Source organism: Carcharodon carcharias, chromosome 23 (assembly GCF_017639515.1).
Source record: "Carcharodon carcharias isolate sCarCar2 chromosome 23, sCarCar2.pri, whole genome shotgun sequence".
NCBI lineage: Eukaryota > Metazoa > Chordata > Chondrichthyes > Lamniformes > Lamnidae > Carcharodon > Carcharodon carcharias.
Window position 1 is genome coordinate 20,064,925 of NC_054489.1, and position 23,310 is coordinate 20,088,234.

A 23,310-nucleotide genomic window follows, 5' to 3' on the forward strand; every position below is an offset into this window, starting at 1 on the left:
GTTAAAATCTTTGGTTAACTCTTGTAGATTGGATGACTTTCACAGACTGTTTAGGCTTTCTTTGCTTAACATATAATGCCATTAATTGGGTGGCACACTCAGTTCCTTTCCAAAGATCCTCTATTAGGAACATAGGCACAGGAAGAGGCCATTAGCCCCTCAAGGCTGTTCCACCATTTAATGAGATCATGGCTGATCTGCAGCCTAATTTGATATACCCACCTTTGCCCCATTTTCCTAAATATCTTTAGGTAGCTAAAATCTATCAATCTCAGATTTACTATTTACAATTGATCTAGCATCAATTGCCGTTTGCAGTTCCAAACTTCTACCACCTTTTATTCCAATTTTCTTCCTGAAAGATTTGGGGCATCATCGTCCCAGATTTGCACAAAGTGTGGTAGTGGGCGGGGAAGACGATGTTTTACCCGCCGGTCGCAATGGCGGATTTTCACACCGTATTGTCCCAAACCCGCCTCATTAATTATGCATTCCTGGGATACATGCCGTTTCCATGGCGGGCAGGCTCTGATTCACCTGCCAAGCGGTCACCTCGCCGCTTCATCACGCCAAGCACCACATTTAAAGTACAGCTGCGCTCAGTGCTTCCAGCTCAAGACTGCAGCTAGGAAGACATGGCCCCAAAAGGGAAGAATGAAGCACTTGAGCGCCTTCTGGACACCGTGGAGGCTCGCTATGATGTCCCCTACCCCTGCTCTGGCTGCAGGAGGGGCAACAACATTACCACCCCGGCTTGGTAGGTGATGGCAGTGGTGATAGTGCCAATGCTGCACAGAAGAGGTTGGCCATCCAATGCAGATAGAGGATGAATGACCTCATCCATGCAGCAGGGTAAGGCAACCGTCTCATCACTCTAAACCCACTCACACTCAAGCCCATCACACGTTCACTGGCATCTCATTCACTGCCAGCTCAAGGGACATCACCACCCATTCTCACACACATGCCCTCCCATGCCCATCTGGCCTCATCTCCTCTGGAGACTGCCCCCTCAGGCATCATCATCTTGAGGCCACTTGCACAGGTCAACATGTGCCCCCCACACACACCCTGGATTACCCTCCTTCCCCAGTACAGCCCTCGTCCTGCAGCCTCTTCGCTTGCCTGAAGCTACTTCTCCCCCTTTGCCAAGGAAGCCCTGGCTCTACAGCCATTGAAAAGCCACCTGCATATGGCTGATCTGATAGGTAGAGACCTGCCATAAGTCCCCCTAAAAGTGATGTGGTGCTGCCTGCAAAGCCTGGCGCTGATGACTGTGAGTTCTGCCCGAAGCAAGGTAGTAAACAAACATTGAAGTCCCAAGCCAAGTGCAGCTCACCAGGTGCACGTCGCTTATGTGCTGTTGTAAAAAACCTAGGCGTGTTTTCCCGGCAGCGTGAGCGGACGATCCAGCGGGGTTGGAGGGAGGGGGGACCAATTCCGGCAGGCTGGCCTAATAATGATATGCAGATGTATTACAATGAGGCTCCCAACGTCCGATGGTGGGAAACACAGCCCGCCACTGGCGGGTTGAGCAGATGATTGCAAACTGGTTTCACACCATCGTGAAACTGAATGCGACATATTGTCCACTCACACCACTGAACACATCTGATGCCAGTGGGCATGGAAAATCCTGAGCATGGTTCTAATTTTTAGACTATGAACTCTAATCATAGATTCCCCAAACAGTAGAAGTAATTTCTCTTAATCTAACCTATCTCTTTCTCTTTAATAGCTGGGAAACTTAGATAAATTGCTCCTTAATCTTCAAAATTCCAGGGATTAATTGTGTACATCCTGGATCCAGTGTCCCGCACTTACAGATTCTAGACCTGAATTGCAGTATTTTATTACTATACTACATTCTCTAAGATAACATACATGGCCCACCAGCACCTCAATAAGAAAAAAAATCATCCTTTTTCTACATTAAACACAGCCTTCATGTTATATGGCATCAAGGGGTAGAAATAATGCTGTTGCAATTCTTGAAGCAATAATAGTGAATCAAAAGAGAGAACGAAAGAAAAAAACATGTTTACTTGAACATCTTTTCCATCATAAGAATTCCCAACTGGTGGAAACAGCTGTTCAGTTTGAAGAGTTAACTGTTTAGTTTGTAATGTAATATTGGGGCCAAACATTCAAGTGAGGAGCCAGGAAACATAAAATTTACCCAAAACTCTGACAGCAACCATAAAAAAAATAAACCATGAAATGAACAAAATATAGAAAAGTAGGTTATTTAATGTTGCGCTCCGTGAATGTACCCCATCGAGTGTGATGGGATGGGTGGAAATGGATGATTTATTTGTCCCATAGGTGTCATAAATTTTGTCCAAAGCAGACCCTGCTTTTCAGTTCAGCCGAGCCTCATGCACTCAGGCTGCATTTTTCTCTTCCTCAGCTCTTTAAGGCAGCATATTTTTCCTTCAAAATTGGTGCCGTGGGAGGATGTATAGAAGACACCACAGTCCTTAGTGCACCCACTCCTGTGAGCTTCCCAAGTCTTGTAGTGGAGGAAAGAAACAGCTCATTCATAAAAGCTGCTATCCAGGGCTGGACAGCAGGTGGCTAAAAATAACAGTAGGATGCAGATGTTGGTGAAAAGTAGGTTTTATAGAGTATTAAAGTGTTTATTAAAGAGGCATTGTCTGAATCCGACTGGTTTTCACTAGATAAATGGGCTAAGCAAAACACCACACGTTTCCACCTTTTTAAAGTATGTTTCTGCTTGTCTGGATGCAATTGCTGTTTCTCCACGCTTAGCACATTGTGTGAGCTGTGCAGATGTAATGGGACCACAAAACCCTAAGGCCCAATGATGTTACGGATACTGAGTATTAATTCTGAAAATCATATTTGTCTAATTCACCCCCTTTACTTCCTATTAATAAAATTTTCTCATCTTCTCTTTATTGACACATGCATTATTCCTTGAGCAGGCAAACCTCCTCAGCCTATTCTCTTGAACTACCTCCGAAGGTTAAGTGTGACCGGGGTGAATTTGCTTCCCTCCCTGTGGTAAGTCTTTAAATTCATGCTTCCCACTGTTGCTGCAGCCAAGATTGGGGACTTGCTGTCTGGGACATCTTCCATTCCCTGAACAAATTATGTTTGAGCCACCTTGGTGCACAGTTCTACATGACAAGACAGCATATGGAGAATGGGGCATAGTGATCGGCGAACCTGATTCGCAGCCTGAACCATTTCTGTCCCAGCAGGAAAAACATTACGCTGATCCAATCTCCTAATTTACACCATCAAAAACATATAGTCCATTGCTTTTGTGGTAAATGGGATAATATTTTGGTAACTGTTATAAGTAAAAATGGATGTATTACAGAACATCTGCTTCAAGATTCCACATTGGATAATCCTTATGGTTGCCAACACTGCTGGAACCTATTTCTGGAGGTTTGACCACATGACCTCACAATTACACTATTGACCCATCTCCATTTTTTAAAAAAATGAATCAATTTCAAAGAAATGAAAAACTTTTTCTTTTAATTCCCCCACGATTTTTCTCCTGGGGTTGCTGTAGCTGGGAGATTAATCTTTAATTCCTGGAGACTCCAGAGCAACTCTGGAGGGCTGGTGACCCTAATAATTCTCCATTTAATGCTGAAGTCATCGGTTTATATGCACCCACGCTGCTGCCTCTTTATACTTACCCGTCAGCCTGTGATGCCTATCCTGCAATGTGGTTGTGCTGGAACGTGCAATTGTGAATAAAATACAAACAGACATGCCACGATGTTGCTAATGGAGGATGTGTCATTTTACATCTAACCATTACATCATGTAATGCACAATGTATTATTTTGTTGCTAAGATGGATCTGTGTCCCTTTAAGGCAACAAGGTCTAATTGCTAATAGGCATGCCCAATGGTAAATTAAAGCTTAATTGCTCTGAGGCATATGCAGAGGTCAGTTAGAGAGTGCTTTTTTCTCTATAGATTAGAATGCTAGTTAGAAATATCTGTCTCCTCCCCGAAATCAGAAAAAGCAGTAAAGAAATGACTGATTTTTTTCACCCCAGTTTTCTTTTAATTGTTTTGAGTCCGTATTGTGAAGTGTGATTAACATTTTGTTTATATGTAGGTAATTTAATTTTAAAAATATAAAATAAATAATTTAAAGGTAGATTTTTACCATGATGTTAGCCTGTGCAGGAGCCTTTGTATCCATCAACAGTGTTTGACAAATCCTGTCTTAACTTTTATATTGGTCCATTTTATAAATCCATCATGACCTTGGTCTGGATTTGTCCTTTCTTTATGAACTCACAAATAGGGGTCGGAATATCTCGCACACCAGTGGCAGTTCGATACCTGTGTTTCCTGTGCTGGAGTGAATGCGCCATTTCTAATTTCCTTTTTCAAATTATTTCTTTCTTTAACATCTTCTAATTTGCTGATCTCGCAATGATATCTCAGTTACGGTCCAAAATAATAAGCAATTTACTGCGGACGCTGCAGATCTGAAATAAAAACAGACAGCGCTGGAAAATCTCAGCAGGTCTGGCAGCATCAGTTCCGAAGAAGAGTTTTAGCTCTGTTTCACTCTTCACAGATGCTACCAGACCTGCTGAGCTTTTGCAGCATTTTCTGTTTTTATCTCAATTATGGCCAGCTTTCCAATGATCCTGCCGACAATATTCAGCTATTCCTGTATTCACATAAACATCCCCTACATGTTCTTAATGCCAACCCTTAAAAGTGCATAGGAAAACTTGCAATAAAAATGCAGTGAAAAAACGAACATTACAGTAAAGAAAAAAAAAAGCACACCAAAAGCCCTTTGCTCTTTTCCCCTTGAAGACTACCGTCATGAATGAAGTTTTCTGTCACCATCCACCCCAGATGGGTAAGAGTGCACAACACGATCCTGTCCCAAACAACAGGAAACTGCACAAGGGGTCATTTCCATTTATTAATGAGGCTCTCACTCAGAGCACTTTAGGGCTTTCTAAAAAGACAAAATGAATTCCCCTTCTGACATGTTTGTTGCAGACCAATGGGACCATTACTGCTGGTCAGAAACTCGCCCATTAGTCTTAGTAAGGACATGTATTTGTTTGCGATCAGCTTCAGGACTTTGGCCTGTTGTTGAGGTTTCATTTTCAGATGCTTGTTAATCTTACTTCACCATTAAGAAAGTGGGTCTCAAATTATTTGCAGCAGAGCCATTTAAAGTGTGCATTTGAATTACATTTCATTTCAAACCTTACTTTAAGTGCGGACTCATTCTTAATTGAATTGTGGGTCTGGTTATGTCAGTTTGTAAAACTAGACAAAGTTCATTGAATCCAAATTCAATAATTCATCATTATTTCTGGCAGCAGGCATAATGCCTGGCAATATCTGTAACTGTATTTATCTGCGATGTGCAGAAGTAGCACCTGAAATCCATATTGATCTATATGAAGCAAAAGATAAAAGTATCTTATTGGTAGCCCTTGTCTACTGTTCCTAAATGTCAGTCAACACTGGCACAAGAAAGGGGCACAAGAATCCAGGCTGTGCCTGCCCACCAAAAGGAAAAATGAATACAATAGCAGTCAGTACAGCATTAATATACAAGTAATATATTAGTAGCCAATTTACATCGCATTGGTAATGGATCATAAAGTTTTGATATTAAAATGGCCTGAAATTTGTTAAATTCAATTTGTAGCTTCCACAAATACAATTTTTATAAATGGTTGTGATACGGAAGTTTGATGACATTTCCCATTGAAAGAATACCATTGAAAATGGGTAGAATCTGCGCAACAGCAGATGACTAAACAAGAAAAGAATGGGAGCTTGCCATTATAGTAATGCTGAAATTCTGAGAAGATAATTGCAACTTTAAATCAGCCAACTAAGGGCCAGCATTTATTATCACAGCTGTAAATAATTGGAGTATAATACTTTTAAATAGGGCCAGAAAAATTGAATGACATCACCCGGAAGAGCCTGTGTGGCAGTGATCACATCTGCATCTCTTTTCATGAAGCTACCTCCTTTCTTTGGTGCAGTTTATTCTTTCAAACTGGGTGAATCAAGGGCGATCTACAGAATGCAGTAAATTTGTCAGCATGACCTGTGACCCCTACAATATTGTTACTGTGCCAGTATGAAACGAATACTTATGATTTTAAGGGCTGACCGTTTTCATGATGCAAATAGGTACCTTTTTGATTAAGCTTTTGATTTAATTTATGCGTAAGACCATCAAGAGTACCATTCAACATTGACACGGCGATATGAAACTGTCACTAGTGAAGATGCTCTGGAAAGCCTGACAATTTGCACTGGTCTAACTGGATTAGTACCACATTGAGCTTACTGGAGTCATCCCATGGAGCAAAATATTAATCTCCTTTGCATCGACACATTTAATATTGTCACATTCTATTGATTCTCAATTCACAGCCAAATCAGATGGAGCAACTAAACATGTACAATAAGTTGATCTAAATTGAATCAATGTGTGATACTACTGCACCCACATTGTTGGATTTACTTTGAGTTGAACTTGAATTAATTCAGGTCAAACCATGTAAACAGTTAAGCTGTATTTATTCAGAAGGTCTTCTATACAAATCAACTGGTATGTACATGAAAAGCTTGGGAATTGATGTGGGGCAAGGTCATCCGGAAATAGTTCGCCTGAGCCTTTGTGTGGAGCTTAGTGTTTGAGCTGCATTTATAGCTCGTCTGTTTTTTTTTCCTGCTGCTATTCACATTATCAGAATTGTACTTTATACTTGCTGCCATAAGGTACATGTATACGCCCAGTCAAGGTTACTGTTGTCTGTGGACTTATAAGATGGATGGCAGCCACATCCAGGGTTAATATGTTGGTTGTATGATAGTGAGCTCTATCATCAAATTTCTAGATTTATCACTGAACTAGTTATCCAATGCTGGCCCATTCAGCCATTCAGAAACTCTTATGTAAGGAGAATCATTTCCATTCCTTACAGTGTAAAATCTACTCAGTAACAACCAACAGTGACCTGTAAAACATTTGAGGTGAAATTAGTATCTTCATTGCAGTGGCACTTCTTTAAATCCCCATCCCATGCCATTTCATCCTTCCCAGGCCATCCCACTCATGCCATACCGATCCCTTTCATCCCTCAAATATCAACCTCATCCTGTAAACCGTCCAATCCCTTCTCCCCATGCCGATCCATTCCCCATTTCATCCATCACATTTTATCAATTCCCTATTCCCCCCTTCCACACTTCCCATGCTTTCCCCACCTTCACATGCTGTGTTCCCCTTTACCAATCCAAAAAATGCAGATAGACAAAAACTGCAATATGGTAGAAGTTCTGCGAGGTCAACTATTTCTCTAGGTCAGAGGCTTGATGATCATTTAATTTTCAAGTGCTCCAGCAGTATCTTTATGACTGAAAATCAAGTTATGAATGCCTGGATCAGTCTTGCATCTGTTAACATTGACCAAATAGCACTGGGCCTGAGAACCTATGGGAACCGTCTGCCAGCATAAGGGATGAGGAGTGCCAGCTGGACGTCTCCACTCCAGATCCTGCTGAAGAATCCATGCCAGAAGGAGGTTGACATGCTTCTATGTGAACACAACTCAGCATATGTGTGTATACTTAAGTTTATTTGTTGAAAGAGGGTTTCTTGCTTCAGCGAGAATTAGACATCCATGAACTGTTATTCTGCCTTATTCAACATAACGTGAAGATTCTTCCTGAATTCTGCCCTGAGTTTCAATAAAACATTTTCAATCCGACACACAAAGCATAGTCAAATTTTGGAACTCTCTCCCCCAAAGGGCTGTGGATGTTGGGGCAATCGGACCTTTCAAGGTTGAGATAGATAGATATTTTGTGATGTAAGGGTATCAAGGGATATGGAGCAAAGGTGGGAATGGAGTTACAGGGTAGATCAGCCATGATCTAATTGAATGGTGGAGCAGTCCACGGGACTGTATAGCTTATGCCTGTTCCTAATATTGCAGTGTTATTATGTAACTGTTGGATTCCGGTTCCAAGTAGATTCAGGTTCTGACAGTCTTATTGAAATCCAGTCAAAAGCTAAGGAGGACTCAAGGCAGTGAATTGAAACATCTTGGAAAATTTTCCACACAGTAATAAAATACAAATCTAATTCATCATTGGTATAAAAGCAAAGTTTGCTTAAAACAAATTGACCTTGAAAAAGTGCTCTTATCCAAAGCTTATTCTCTGGAACTCATTTTGTTTAACAGTTATTCATCTTCAATCATTTTAAAGCTGAAAATAGAAATCTATGAGGTAAAAACAATAACAATTCAAGCATAAAATTTGCACAGATGCAGACTTGCCTTCCAATCCTTCTAATCACTTAATCAAACTGTATAGCACAGGCCGGCCAGCTGTGATCACTGAACTAGGTTTCCTAATGATTCTTTTACCATTCCATCACTCCAAAAGTTCCATCGAAGAAAGAAAAATAAATAAGTTAAAACTTTATAAGACAACTTAAGTGGCACATCCTTCACTTCTGTCTCATTCCTTGACTTCTTCAGCTTGTTGCTAAGAAATTAATCCATAATATCAATCAACAGTGAAATTTAGATGATGAGAAGGCCTTTTTCATTAGGTTGTTTATTTGCAAGCATGAATTCAGTTATAAGATCGTAAACTGTTGCCTCATAACATCCATTAATGTCTCAACTTTATTTTTTGCATAATGCTTTCAGTAGATGTTAAAATAGTTCTTAAATGATTGGGGAGATCTTCATCATTTCTATGATTTCATTGACCTGAAATGTTAACTCTATTTCTCTCCACAGATGCTGCTTGACCTGCTGAGTATTTCCAGCAGTTTCTGTTTTTATTTCAGATTTCCAGCATCTGCAGTATTTTGCTTTTGCATGACTGTTTAATTCAATGCCAATTCTCCTCCAGGAATGCCCACCTTGAAGAAGTTCTATTCTTCTCTTCCGACAGAAGGTACTTTGTTTACCTTCTATTTGCTTCCTATTTCCCTTCTCCTGTTTGATCAAGTATCTGCAAAAACTCACTTCTACAGCCACATTTCCTTGCTTAGCAAATGTCTCCAGCTCTGACTTATTCCATGTGGATTCCAGCTGAAATTCCACCCATTGCATTTTGGACCCAACCGCGATTACAGGTATCATTGAGACATTCAGAATTCCTCGAACCATTGTTTTCACTGCATCCTAAGATCCACTTCATCACCATGTGCTGCCAAATGCACACTCTCAATACCTCTCTTAAGCAGTACTGTTATGATAAGGCAGGTGGAGTTTGCCAGGCTGACCAAATCCACAAGGGAAATTTGGCCGCGCTATCACAATCATTTGCAATTTGTATCTATTATGAGAAGGCTGGTGCACTGAAGTCAGTAGTAATAAGTCCACTACCACCTTTAGAGATTTTGAACATTAAATTAAAACATTTATTAACAAAAGAAGAAGAAACTTAAGGTCACACAAGATTACAGTTACACAGTTATAACAGTTCCCAAAATTTCTACTGAACCAGACTCCCATCTACACACCCACTTTAAGGCAACATTCCAAATAGATTCCAAATTTATAAAGTCATCCAGCAGTTATACCACAAGCACCTACTGGACAATGGAATTCCAAAGGCTTTTAACACAACTTTGGTTACTGGAACAGCAAACTTCTTCAGGTGGCTAGAGGCTTTTCCCAAGTCTGTTTCACACAGTAACCTTTCCAGATGTTATACGGCCACACCTCACACAACCCTCCATCCTTCTTTAAATATATTTGATCCCTTTTGATTTGTAAATCCCATTGTCTCCACTTGTCTTTAGAAGTTACTTTTCCCAAAATATAACAATCTTTCAAGTTATCGTCATGGCCAGCACTTCTGGGAAAAATCAACTTGATCACTTTGCTTTATTTATCTTGTCAGTTGTAAAAATCTTCCTTGTTCCTTTGAAAATCAAACACCTTTCCCACTTATCTAAAAATGGAAATTTCATTCACACCACCTCTGCTGAGGCCTCACCCACTCACGCATCTCAATTTCAAATGCTTGTTTTACATTTTACTTCTTTGATCATTTAAACCTTGCAGTCTAACCATCTCTAGTTTAATTAAATTAGCCACACACACACACACACACACACACACACACATGCACGCACACAAGCGCACACATACACACACACACTCCTGCTTTAAAGTATCCCACAATAATATTAGGAAAAATATGATAGTTCTTCGACACCTCCATCTTTATGGAAAAATGAACCATCATAATTTTAAAATATGGTTTCATTTTCTCAAATCATTTCACATTATTTACTATACTTATCTATATATACAAAACTATTACACTATTTGCATTAATATGATAATATATGCAAATCCTTTATGTCAACAAAAGTCATTTCAGTCCAGCGTCCACATTTCAAATGTCCAATTTCCTTTGAACTTTAAACTCTTGATAATGCATCCACAATTAAATTTTCTTGTCCAGCCATATGCATAACCTATAAATTAAACAGTTGCAGTAATAAACTCCACCTGAACAGTCTTGCACTTTGGTATAGAAATTTGTCGAGAAATTTTAAAGCATTGTGGTCTGAATAAACAATTATTTCTGAAGAATTGCTTGCAACATAAACCTCAAAATGCTGCATTGCTAACACCAGACCTAGAGTCTCTTTTTGGATGGTTGAGTATCTTTTCTGATGCACATTCAGCTTCCGTGGAAAATATCCTACCAGTTTTTCAATTCCTGTTTCATCTTCTTGTAACAACACAGCACCAACACCCAAATCACTTGCATCAATTGCCAACTTAAACTGCTTGGCATAATTAGGTGCTGCCAAAAGTGGTATAGTAGTTAACACAGTTTTTAAACCGTCGAAGGCATTCTGATACTCCTGTGTCCACTGAAATTTCTTCTTTTTTAGTACTTCAGTCAATGGAGCAAACACACCAATAAAATTTGGTACAAACTTCCAGTAAAATCCACTCATGCCCAGAAATCTCAAAACATCCCATTTTGTTGTAGGCACTGGGAAATCATGATGGCTTTTACTTTCACATCTTTTGGAGCCACCTAACCATGTCTAATGGCATGGCCTAGATATGTAACTTGTACTTTTGCAAATTCACTCTTAGCCAAGTTCAACACTAAATTAGCTTCTTGCAGTCGATCAAACAGTTCTTTCAGATGATGTAAATTCCCCTTCCGCATTTGACTGAAAACTACCAAGTCGTCAATATATACAGCACAATTGTTCAGTCCCGCAATTATTTGTTTGTCAGTCTTTGAAATGTCGCTGGTGCATTCTTCATACCAGATGGCAAAAATTTAAACTGATATAGTCCACTTGGCATTACAAAAGCTGATATCTCTTTTGCTCTCTCTGATAACGATACTTGCCAATATCTTTGACAAGGTATAGCATAATCATGGGGGATTTTAAATTACATATAGACTGGAAAAATTAGATGGGCAAAGGTAGCATAGGTGAAGAGTTAATAGAATGTTTTCAGGATAGTTTCTTAGAACAGCACGTTCTGGAGCCAACCAGAGAGCAGGCTATACTAGACCTGTTATTGAGCAATGAGATAGGATTAATTGATGACCGTCTAGTGAAGGCACCCCTAGGTAGCAGTGATCATAATATGATTGAATTTTACATTCATTTTGAGGGAGAAATGAGTGTGTCCAAGAATAGTATTTTAAACTTAAATAGGGGCAATTATGAGGACATGAAGGCAGAGCTAGTTAAAGTGAACTGGCAAACGAGGTTAAGGGATACGCCAATAGAAGTTCAGTGGCAGACATTTAAAGGGATATTTCAGAATACACAGAATATATACATTCCAATGAGAAAGAAAAATTCCAAAGGGAGGCCCCACCATCCGTGATTAACTAAAAAAGTTAAAGATAGTGTCAAACTTAAAGAAAAAGCATATAATTAGGCAAAGATGGATGGCAGGTCAGAAGATTGGAAAGAATATAAAGAGCAGCAAAGAACGACAAAAAGACTAATAAAGAGGGAAAAATTAGAGTAAGAAAGGGCACTAGCTAGTAATATAATGACAGATAGTAATAGTTTCTATTGATATTTAAATAAGAAAAGAATATTAAAATGAGCGTTTATCCTATAGAGTGCCAATTCCTATTGGGGAATTGATAATGGAAAGTAGGGAGATGGCATTTGAATTAAACAGGTATTTTGCTTCAGCCTTCACTATAGAGGACACAAGTAACATCCCAGAAATAGCTGTAAATCAGGAAATGGAAGGGAGGGAGGAACTCGATAAAATTATAATCACCAGGGAAGTGGTACTGAGCAAATTGTTGGGGTGTGGGCTGACAAATCCCCAAGTCCAGATAGGCTTCACCCTAAGGTCTTGAAAGAAGTGATTAGTGAGATAGTTGATGCACTGGTTTTAATTTTCAAGAATTCCCTAGATTCTGGGAAGGTTCCATTAGATTGGAAAATAGCAAATGTAACTCCTATATTCAAAAAGGGATGGAGATAGGAAGCAGGAAACTATAGATCAGTTAGCCTAACATCGGTCAAAGGGAAAATGTTAGAAGCTGTTATTAAATATGTTATAGCAGGGCACGTAGAAAAATTTAAGGCAATCAGGCAGAGTCAACATGGTTTCATGAAAGGGAAATCATGTTTAACCAATTTATTGGAGTTTTTTGAAGGAGTCACATGTGCTGTGGATAAAGGGGAATCGGTGGACGTACTATACTTAGATTTCCAGGAGGCATTTGATAAAGTGCTACATCAAAGGTTATTGCAGAAAATGAAAGCTCATGTTGTAGGGGGTAACATATTGGCATGGATAGAAGATTGGTTAGCTAACAGAAAGCAGAGAGTTGGCATAATGGGTCTTTCCCTGGTTGGCAGGATATGACGAGTGGTGTGCCACAGGAATTAGTGCTGAGGCCTCAACTTTTTACAATTTATGTAAATTACTTGGGTGAAGGGACCAAAATAATAGTGGCTAAATTTGCTGATGACACAAAGATAGGTAGGAAAGTAAGTTGTGAAGAGAATGTCAGGAGGCTACAAAATGGCATAGATAGGTTAAGTGAGAGGGCAAAGATCTAGCAAATGGAGTATAATGTGAGCAAATGTGAAATCATTCATTTTGCTTGAAGAATAAAAAGGAAGCTTGTTATCTAAACGATGAGAGATTGCAGAGCTCTGAGATTCAGAGGGACTTGGGTATCCTAGTGCATGAATCACAAAAGGTTAATATGCAGGTACAGCACTCATTCTATCTCAAAGCTGCCTGGTCCACAGTTTAATTTCATCCTTTGCCTCATTTGGAACTTTAATCAAAAGCTTTAACTTCCTTTCAGGTGTAATGGCAAAGAGCTCATGGGTACCAATGCCCTTCCAGGTCCTTCCTCCCCTGCCCTTCTCTCCCACTTCATCTCTTCTTTGAATTTCACCCCTTGCCATTTATTCACAATATTCTTTGACCTTCCCTTTCTGATCTGAAAAGGGGTCATTGCCATGAAACTTAACTCTGTTTCTCTGCACAGACTTCCCCTTCACATACAAAATCTTTAAACGGTTCCACAACCTGCTCCTCAGAACTCCCTTGGGCAAATTGTGAACAAATTCCCACATCTTTATTTATCACTGATTCTTCGTGCTTTACCAGTACACAAGTCACTGGTTTTTCTGTGCCTGAACCTCAGAACCCACAGTACTTTTACTTCCAGAACTTTTCTGCATCCTGATAATTCTAACAGATTTTCCCTGTAATTTCCGACACACTGATTTTGTGTGCCCAATTTTATTACAATGAAAAGACCTCTATTTTCGAGTTCACTTCTACGATCAGCACTTTCCTTCTCAGTTTGAGAAGAAATTTCCTGGGAATTTCCACCTACTGCTCTCTCTGACTACCCACCTTCCTTTCATCTTCCCACTTTCTATCCTTCTCTGATTTAAAAGGGTGACAAAAAAAGTTTAGATCTATGAAATAACTCATAATCATCAGCTATTTCTGCTGCTTGTCTTACCGTTTTGATCTTCTGTTCCTCCACATGAGTTCTCACAACCGAAGAGCTAGAGTCTTTAAATTCTTCCAAAAGAATTACTTCTCTAAGAGCTGAATATGTTATCTCTATCTTTAATGCCCATATCCGCCTATCAAAATTACTTTGTTTTACTCTCTAAAACTCAATATAAGCTTGTCCAGGCTATTTTCTTATATTCCTAAATTTCTGCCTGTACGCCTCATGATCCAACTCATATGCACTCAAAATAGCCACATCATAGGCCACTGACATTCCTTCTGACAGTGAAGTATAAACCTCATGTGCTCTACCCACTAGCCTAGATTGTAACAACAACGTCCAGTTTTCTTGTGGCAATGTCATCTGTTTAGCTATCTTTGCAAATGAAATAAAGAGTGCCTCCACATCTCTTTCTTCAAGCTTCGGAAGAGCTTGCACAAATTCAAACATTCACTGGGTTTTAGGTTAACAATTTTTTTCATCATCAGAACCTTCCTCTGCATCTGATGTCTCTTTTTTAAAGACCAGCTTTTTAAGTCGGTACTCTCTGTCTCTTTCCTTCACTCTTTCCTCCATTGCTAACTTTTACCTCTGGAGATCAAGTTTTCGCATTTCCACTTCTTTTTGAAATAATCCCTCTCTTTCTTTTGCCTCCAATTCAAGGTTTTTCAGTTCCTTTGCTTGTTCAAATTCAAGCCTCTTCATTTCTAACTGAAGTCTCCAACTGTGACTCACTAGTGTCAGGTATCACTTCCAATTTTAAATGCTGTGCTATCACTTCAACTATGTCTGCTTTCTTTGCCCCTATAGATAACCTCACCTGCAACTTATCCGCCAACTCTGTTAACTTGCCCTTAGATGCTTTTTGTAACCCAGAGTTATATCCTCTGCTTCCAAAAATGTTTTAGCCATGGATGAAGTCATTTCTGCAGTCTCACCACTTTAAAAATCCCTCACACCAACTCTTGAATTCAAAGTGCTTCTCGTACTTGTGACCTTAAGATTCACCAACTCCAAACCAATCAAGAAATTTCAAATATCCCACAAAGAGCCCCCAATTTGTTATGATGTGACAGATCACGTGTACTAGGTGGATCAAATTCATGAGGGAAACTTGATCACGCAGTCACAATGGTTTTGCAATTTGTTTTTTATTTCGAGATGTGTGCCCTGAATTCAGTAGCAATAAGTCCACCAAGACCCTAGAAACATTTTAGAGAACTAAATTAAACACTTATTAACAAAAGAAAAGATTTAATGCACATACATAGGTCTCCAAATTTCTATTATAATAACTCCTAAAACCTCCAATTAACCTGGCTTCCAGTTGCACCCCCATTAAGGCAAAGGTAGAAACAAATAGATTTAAACAGATCCAGGCAAATTACACAATACCCTGGTCAGTAAAATTCAAAGTGGCTTTTCCCAGCTTCAGTTTCTGTAGGCAGCCGCTCAATGCACAAATACTGGAGGCTTTTCACACTTCTGGTAGATTTTGTAATGCCTTACCTTTATACATGTTTCTCCCTTTTAATGCAAACTCCATTGTTCCCATTATGTCTTTGGAACTTTACTTTTCACATAATATAAATCTATTCACAGTGCTAATATTGTTAATAACCTTTGGGAAAAATAAACACACTGCTTAGCCTAGCTTCTGTGGTGAGGTGTAACATCCTACCATCTCTTTGAAATTCAAACTATCTAAAGGTACCAATTCTCCTCACCTCACATTCTAAAGCTTCAGCCATGTTTACATATTTAGCATTTCAAACCTAGCTTCTTTTGATAAGTCAAAGACTCCAGACCAACTGTCTCCAGTTCAATTAAATCCCCCACACATACATACACATAGACACAGAATCTATCCGCTATTAACCTACTTATACAATAAATCACAATAACATTATGAGAACTATTATACTTTTGTGACATATGCCTTTCCTGTCATAGGGACACAGGAATGTAGGACTTAGGAGCAGGAGTAAGCCATTCAGCACTCCGAGCCTGCTCTGTCATTCAGTAAGATCATGGCTGATCTGGTTGTGGCCTCAACTCCACTTTCCTGTCTGCCCCACAACCCTTAAGTCCCTGATCTATCAAAAATCTGCCTAACTCTGTCTTGAATAAATTCAATGAACCAGTTTCCATTTCTCTCTGGGGAAGACAATTTCACATTCTAAAGACCCTCTGAGAGAAAAACATTCTTCTTAAAAGGGAGACCTCTTATTCTTAAATTGAGTCCCCTAGAGTTCCAGGGCCCCCCATGAGTGGAAACATCCTCCTGGCATCTACCCTATCAATTCCCCTCAGGATCTTAATTGTTTCAATAAGATCACCTCTCATTCTTCTAAACTCTAATGGAAATAGGTCCAACCTGCTCAACCTTTCAAAATAGGAAAAGCCCTTCACCACAGGAATGAGTGAAATGAACCTTCTCTGTACAGATTCTAACGTAATTATATCTTTTTTCACTCAGGAGACCAAAACTGAAAACAGAGCAGGATTTTACATCCCCCGGGCAGGTGCGCACCCAACCTGGTCGGGTGTAAAATAGCAAGTGATGAAGTCAGGCGAGCCTTCCGATGTCATCACGCACTCATGTGATAGTTCGATTGGCGGGCATGAGCGGGTGCTGGAACTGAACCCGCCATTAATTAAGAGGCCACTTAAGGCCATTAAAAAGCCAATTGATGCTGCTTTGTCGTTGCTGGTGCGATTTCGCACTTATCACATGGACAAAACGGGCAGGCGGCCAGCCGACATTTTCAAAAACCTCACCCACAGGTGGGATAAAATGGCTGAGCAGCATTGCTAGTGTCAGTAGTGGGGAGTTTTGGTACATAGTTTGTTGCTGCTAACATATTGGCATTTGGCAGCTTCATCTCATTCTTAGCATTTCCAGGCTTCATTTCAGGACTCCTTGGTGTCTCCAAGGACCCTGGAGAATTCAGATTGTGTGGACCCTTCCAGGTATCAGACAGCCTTCGGTAACCCTGGTAATGGGGATTGTGGTCTCTGCTGGTGGCTCTTCCTCTAAGGAGGAAGAGAGGGGCAGAAGGGAGAGGAGGCTAGGTGTCCCAATGCAGCTTCCAGGGGAGGGACCTGTGGGAGGAGAGGCACAGGGACAGGGGGGCGCAGGGCCAGTAGGAAGTCCAAGGTGGATGGGGTGGCAGAAGATGCCATTATCTTGCTGCCAGAGTTTACAGGCGGCGAAGGAACTACCTCAATATATCTGAGGTGCAATGCTGAAGGAGGCTCCGCCTCTCAAGGGAGACAGTGACCACCATTTGTTAGATGATTGGGCCTGAGATCAGCTCCGACTGTGTAGGTGGACACCCCATGCCAGTGGCTCTGAAGGTCACAGCAGACCTCAACTTCTATACCTCTGGCTCTTTCCAGGGCTCAGTGAGAGGTCTGTGTGGAGTCTCCCAATCAGCTGTGCCCACTTGTGTCAAGCTGGTGACAAATGCTCTGTTCAGGTGGGTACTAACCTTTATTCTTTACCATATGGACGAGGCCAGTCAGGCTGAGCGAGCCAGAGGCTTTGCAACGATAGCTGGGTTCCCCCACGTTCAGGGTGCTATTGACTGCAAACATGGCCATCAAGGTGCCAACGGGTTAGCGGGTGCCTTGGTCAACAGGAAGGGCTTCCACTCCTTGAACATGCAGATAGTGTGTGACCACAGGATGCAAATTCTGTGAGTCTGTGCAAGGTAACCTGGCAGCTCCCATGACGCTTTCACCTTGAGACATTCCCAGGTGCCGAGGCTCTTCAGTGCTCCAGCCCGGCTGGATGGGTGGCTGCTGGGTGATAAGGGCTATCTGTTGAAGAGGTGGCTCATGACGCCTCTCCGCCACCCAGGAATAGAAGCAGAGTATCATTATAATAGGAGTCATGCTCCCACAAGGGCAGTGTTAAAGGGGACCATAGGTCTTCTGAAGATGCGCTTCCAATGCCTGAACCGTTCAGGGGGAGCACTACAATAACCCCTAGATCAGATGTCACTGATAGTGGTTGCATGCTGCGCTCTCCACAATCTGGCATTGGCAAGAGGGTCCCACTGGAGGAAGGGGGTCCCCCTTGATGCAGCTCCACAGGCCACAGAGGATGAATCCAGTAGTGAGTCAGAAGAGGAGCACAGTGAGGAGAACACTGAGGGTGTGGAGGCAGACCTCTGTATCCTTCAGGGAAGCAGGGACACCAGGGACGCCTTGATCCAATGTTCCTTCAGCTGGGCTGCCAAAGATCTGCTTCCACCTCATGCCAGGGCTGCCGCTTCCATCCCCGATGTCTGAAATGATCCTTTCATTTGCAACCAAAGTCCACTCAGTGCCTGTGCAATAAAGTTTAGAGCCACTCACGCACAGCATTATATACTGCACCAAGAAAATAAAAAGATGAAGCATACTCAGGCTAATATGGCAAAAACAAAATTTATCTCATTTTGACAATCCAAAAAAATTTTCATTCCCAGGCCAGTAAAGATAAACCAAACATAAATGAACATAAAATCACCCAGGAACTGTCCCTCTTGTGTTCATGGTGCTTTTAACTTACATTGCCGAGTGCTATGTCTTTGTGCACCCCCCCACACCCCCAACCTCCTCGTTGGCACCAGCATTGGAGACAGCTGCTGACTCTGGTGTCTTGTTGGCCTTGATGACCTTGGCGGTCATCCTCTGGCCAGTGGAGCCGGTGCTGGTCCCGCCTGGGAGGGAGTGGCCAGTGCCACGGCTGATATCTCCCCAGTCACCGCAGCATCATGAGATACTACGGTCACTGGCGGAGGGGCAGAGGAGCTGCTGCTGTCTCTCAGAGCACCCTGAGAGGGGCCCATAGAGACGACAGGCAGCTGCGCCAACGTGAGGTTGCTCTGGACCTCTTTGCTCACCATTGAAGGATGGCCACCTAGCTGGGATACTGGGTGCCCAATCCATCTCTCACACTGATACTGATCACCTGAGGTCAGTGCCAGTGTGAGGGCTTGCAGGTACGCAATGCCAGGAGCCCCTCATTCTGTCCCTCCTGTTTCTCCATGACAGCCACCACTCTCTCAATGGAAGAAGCAGTGCGCTCGGTCATGAAGGTCAATGCAGTACTCATGCTCCGTATGGACTCCTCCGCAATGGAGACCATGGCATGCATATCCTCATGAATCTCTGCCAGATCCTCCCGCACATCTCACTGGACATCCAGCATCTGCCACCTAATGGGCGACTCCAGAGGCTCATCATCTGCCTTTGACTGATCATCGTCCTGGTCTCCTATTGTGGGCACCCTGGGCACTCTCTGCCTCTGCCTGTACCTCAAGCAAGTGTGAAGTGCCCTCACCAATGTGGACCAACATTCTAGCCGCCGATCTAATGCCCATCGAGGTGCTTGTATTTGCGCTGGCGCCTGCTTCAGAGAATGGGTGTGACATAGGTGCAAGTAAAGTCCGGTGGTCCTCTGGTGTCAGGGCCCTTCGGGGTCCACAGACCGATTGCGTGCTGGCGAATCTAAGGGAGAACAAGGACATGTCATTAGTTAAAGTCATCACACTGTCACTGTGCATGCCAGGCACCCTGGTGAGACAATGGAGATCTGCATCATGGTGCCATCATCTTCCAATGATCATTGGGAATCCAGGTTCGAGGCTCCCATCAATGAAGGGACTACATTAGAAAGGTTGCACAACCTGAAACTTTCACCTCTGTGCACTGCGCTGATATCTTTGCCTGGCACCCCTACCTCTCAACGCCCGGTTGCACAGGGAGCTGGTTCTTGAGCTCGAGGGCGTCCTGCTCGAATCTGCTGAGCAGCAGCAGGTTGGATGGCCCTCCACCTGTATGTGCCCTCTCTGCTTAGTTATGGCTCTTCTTCCCCTGAAAGTACAGAGGAGCATTGATTAGTCCACTCTCTACCTGCAACGCCATTGCAGCTTATCCAACCCCAGCTGAGGAACATCTTGCAGGGCACATCCGAGTTGTGCCTTTGAGCTGCAAGGCACTCAGTCCAAGCAGCCAGGGTTCACCCTCTTGGCAGCTCCTGCGTCACTGACTGTTGGCACTCAGACTCTAACACCCCTGAGGTCCACAGGGGGAGAGCCAGACCTTAACACTTCTGCACACTGACCCATGCCAACATGGCACTCACCATTCCAGAGCTGGTCATTAAATAGCTTTCGGCACTACATGCATGTGCGCCACGCCATGTCATTGCTGCTCAACAGCGCTGCCAACTCCTCCCTTGACCTCTTGTTGAGGTGCGATGGCCTCCTCCTCCAATCTCTGGGGACAAAGGTGTTCCTCCTGGCAGCCACTTCCCCCAGCAGGACAGTGAGGCACTCATCCGAAAAGCAGGGGGGCCGAGTGCCCACCCAACTTACCCTCCTGCCTGCTGTCTCCAGCCACACTTGACTCCATCACTTGAGTTTGCTAACGCACAGCAGATGTTCTTCCGTGGTAGCTTTCCAGGGGCTGCCTGGGCTGTTTTTAAACTGGCCACCAGGCCGCCGTTGGACCTGGCAGCCAACAGGCACCCGCCACCGCTCGGGCCTTAATTGGCCAACCAGCGTGAAATCGCGGTCAGTGGCCGATCGCAGGGAGCGGACCATTTCCTAGCTGCTCCCGGGCTCGCCCACTGTGCCTGCCCAATGACCTCAAAATTCTGTCCATGGTGTTCCAAATGTGGTCTCACCAATTCCCTGTACAGCTGCAGTAAAACTCCCCTACTTTTATTATCCATTTTCCCTTGCAATAAACACCAACATGACAATTGCCTTCCCTTATGCTAATTTTCTCTGCCTCACTTACCAGGACAGCCACAGTCCTGCAATCTTTCTCCGTTTAAATAGTATATTGCTTTTCCATTCTTCCTGCCAAAGTGGATATGTTCACATTTTCCCACATTATACTCCATCTGTCAATTTTTGGCCCACTCACTTAACCTATTATATAACCCTTGGCAGGCTCTCTAACTCCTCGTGACAACTTACTTTCCTACCTATCTTGGTATCTTTGGCAAATTTAGCTACCAACTACCAATTTAGCTATTCATTCAACTCATTGATGTAGATTGTAAATAGTTGAGGACCCAACACTGATCCCTGTGGCACTCCACTAGTTACAGCTTGCCAACCAAAAAAGACCCATTTATCCCAGTTTCCTCTCTGCTTCCTGTTAGCCAATCAATCCTTTATCCATGCTAATATGTTACCCCCTGCACCATGTGCTCTTATCTTGGGTAGTAATCTTTGATGTGGCACCTTATCAAATGCCTTTTGGAAATCCACATATCACATCTACAGGTTCCCCTTTATCCACCTTGCTTGTTACTTCCCCGAAAAATTAATAGGTTAGTTAAACATGATTTCCCTTTCACAAACCCATGTTGACTCTGCCTGATCACATTGTGATTTTCAAAGTATCCTGCTTAATCCCCCTAATAATGGATTCCAGCAATTTACCAATGACAGATGTTAGGCTAACTGACCTGCAGTTTCCTGCTTTCTGTCTCCTTTCTTTCTTGAATAGCTATTAGCTATTTTCCAATCCACTGGCACACTTCCAGAATTTAAAGAATTTTGGAAGACTATAACCAATGCGTCTAGTAACGCTGCAGCTATTTCTTTTAAGACCCTAGGATGCAAGCCGCCTGATCCTAGGGACTTGTCAGCCTTTAGGTCTAATAGTTTTCCCAGCATCTTTTCCCGAGTGATGGTGATTGTTTTAAGTCACCTGTTGATTTTCAAGTATCTTTGGGAAGTTTTCTAAGTCTTCTATAATGAAGACAAACACAAAATAGCTATCAACCCCCTGCCATTTCCTTGCTTTCCATTATCAGGACTCATTCTCTAGTGAATCAACACTAGCTTTAGTTAAAAACAAAAAAACTGCGGATGCTGGAAATCCAAAACAAAAACAGAATTACCTGGAAAAACTCAGCAGGTCTGGCAGCATCGGCGGAGAAGAAAAGAGTTGACGTTTCGAGTCCTCATGACCCTTCGACAGAACTTGCGTTCGAGTCCAAGAAAGAGTTGAAATATAAGCTGGTTTAAGGTGTGTGTGTGGGGGGCGGAGAGATAGAGAGACAAAGAGGTGGAGGGGGGGGTGGTGTGGTTGTAGGGACAAACAAGCAGTGATAGAAGCAGATCATCAAAAGATGTCAATGACAATAGTACAATAGAACACATAGGTGTTAAAATTAAAGTTGGTGATATTATCTAAACGAATGTGCTAATTAAGAATGGATGGTAGGGCACTCAAGGTATAGCTCTAGTGGGGGTTTTTTTTTATATAATGGAAATAGGTGGGAAAAGGAAAATCTTTATAATTTATTGGAAAAAGAAGGGAAGGGGGAAACAGAAAGGGGGTGGGGATGGGGGAGGGAGCTTACGACCTAAAGTTGTTGAATTCAATATTCAGTCCGGAAGGCTGTAAAGTCCCTAGTCGGAAGATGAGGTGTTGTTCCTCCAGTTTGCGTTGGGCTTCACTGGAACAATGCAGCAAGCCAAGGACAGACATGTGGGCAAGAGAGCAGGGTGGAGTGTTGAAATGGCAAGCGACAGGGAGGTTTGGATCATTCTTGCGGACAGACCGCAGGTGTTCTGCAAAGCGGTCGCCCAGTTTACGTTTGGTCTCTCCAATGTAGAGGAGACCACATTGGGAGCAACGAATGCAGTAGACTAAGTTGGGGGAAATGCAAGTGAAATGCTGCTTCACTTGAAAGGAGTGTTTGGGTCCTTGGACGGTGAGGAGAGAGGAAGTGAAGGGGCAGGTGTTGCATCTTTTGCGTGGGCATGGGGTGGTGCCATAGGAGGGGGTTGAGGAGTAGGGGGTGATGGAGGAGTGGACCAGGGTGTCCCGGAGGGAGCGATCCCTACGGAATGCCGATAAGGGGGGTGAAGGGAAGATGTGTTTGGTGGTGGCATCATGCTGGAGTTGGCGGAAATGGCGGAGGATGATCCTTTGAATGCGGAGGCTGGTGGGGTGATAAGTGAGGACAAGGGGGACCCTATCATGTTTCTGGGAGGGAGGAGAAGGCATGAGGGCGGATGCGCGGGAGATGGGCCGGACACGGTTGAGGGCCCTGTCAACCACCGTGGGTGGAAAACCTCGGTTAAGGAAGAAGGAGGACATGTCAGAGGAACTGTTTTTGAATGTAGCATCATCGGAACAGATGCGACGGAGGCGAAGGAACTGAGAGAATGGGATGGAGTCCTTACAGGAAGCGGGGTGTGAGGAGCTGTAGTCGGGATAGCTGTGGGAGTCGGTGGGTTTGTAATGGATATTGGT